This window comes from Pinus tabuliformis, chromosome 2_2, assembly GCF_031772625.1.
Source record: "Pinus tabuliformis cultivar Carrire ecotype Pingquan chromosome 2_2, CPIR1, whole genome shotgun sequence".
Classification (NCBI taxonomy): Eukaryota; Viridiplantae; Streptophyta; class Pinopsida; order Pinales; family Pinaceae; genus Pinus; species Pinus tabuliformis.
In genome coordinates, this window is record NC_142300.1 from 120,701,081 (window position 1) to 120,702,408 (window position 1,328).

Here is a 1,328-nt window from a genome sequence, read left to right on the forward strand (position 1 = left end):
TGTGCAATCCTTAAGGAATGAATTCCTTCTACATGCAAGAGATATCCTCCATGGAATATTCCTGCAACTGATAGTACACTGTCCCATCATCCGATCTCAACCAGTTCTCTTACTGAACTGACATGCATGAGTCATTTATGAGAGAATACTCAGTTATCGGAAAAGCAACAGTTACATGCATGCATGCATTAACTAACTGAACTCACAATTAGTTCTACAAACTGTTGGAACTAATGTAACTGGACTTAACTCAGTTAACTGAGCTAACTAATTACAACTTATCCTCATCTCCTTAACTAAGGGATAAATTCCTCAATCAATGGAGAAACTGTTGCATGTCTTCACATAGACTTCATGTTTGATTTTCTCCAACTAATTAGCTCAAGATGAATTAATTAATTATTTTTCAAACAGCTGCTAAGAACACATTTGAATTTGAATTCTCAATTTTAGTTCAAGGACTAACTAAAATTGGAATGTATCCCGAAATGCTATTTATAGCAATGCTATTTTTATCACTTCCATATTTAGCATTTCTTGTTTCTATTTTCAAGACATTGGTATAGAATTAAGTACATAACAAAAACAACAGGTAATAAATATGGTTAGAAAATAGTCCAATTCATTTTCTTGGGATTATTTGGACATGAAAGGTATTCATCCTGACACTTGTACACATCACATTTACACAAATGAAGAAGCTAGGCCTGTGGCAGCCACAAAGATGAATGAATCCTACTATAAAAGAAATTGTTAAAGATGAATTGCAGAAACTGTTAAGTGAAAATTTTATATATCCTATCTCTAACAGTAAATGGGTATCTCCCTTGGTCATAGCTCCCAAGGAAATTGGGAAACAAAGAATTTGTGTTGACTATAGAGAGATGAACAAATCTACCTTGTGAGACGATTTTCCTTTACCTTTTATTAATTAGGTGCTTGATACATTGTCGGGGAAAAATAACTTCTCTTTTCTGGATGGGTACAATGGCTATAATTAGATTCAAATAGCCCTGGAAGACCAAGAGAATACTACTTTTACCTGTCCATGGGGCACCTATGCTTAACAAGTTCTTCCTTTTGGTTTGTGCAATGCTCCAACTACCTTTCAAAGAGTTGTTTTAGCTATTTTGGTTGATTGATACATGACTATGTGGAGGTCTATATGGATGACTTCACAATGTATGGTGATGAATTTCAACAAGATTTGAAGAACTTGGAAAAGGTATTGATTCGTTGTCAAGAAGCTCAATTGGCCCTTAGTAATATTAAATGTAAAATGATGCAGACTAAGGAAATTGTTTTGGGACATCATGTATCACAAGAAG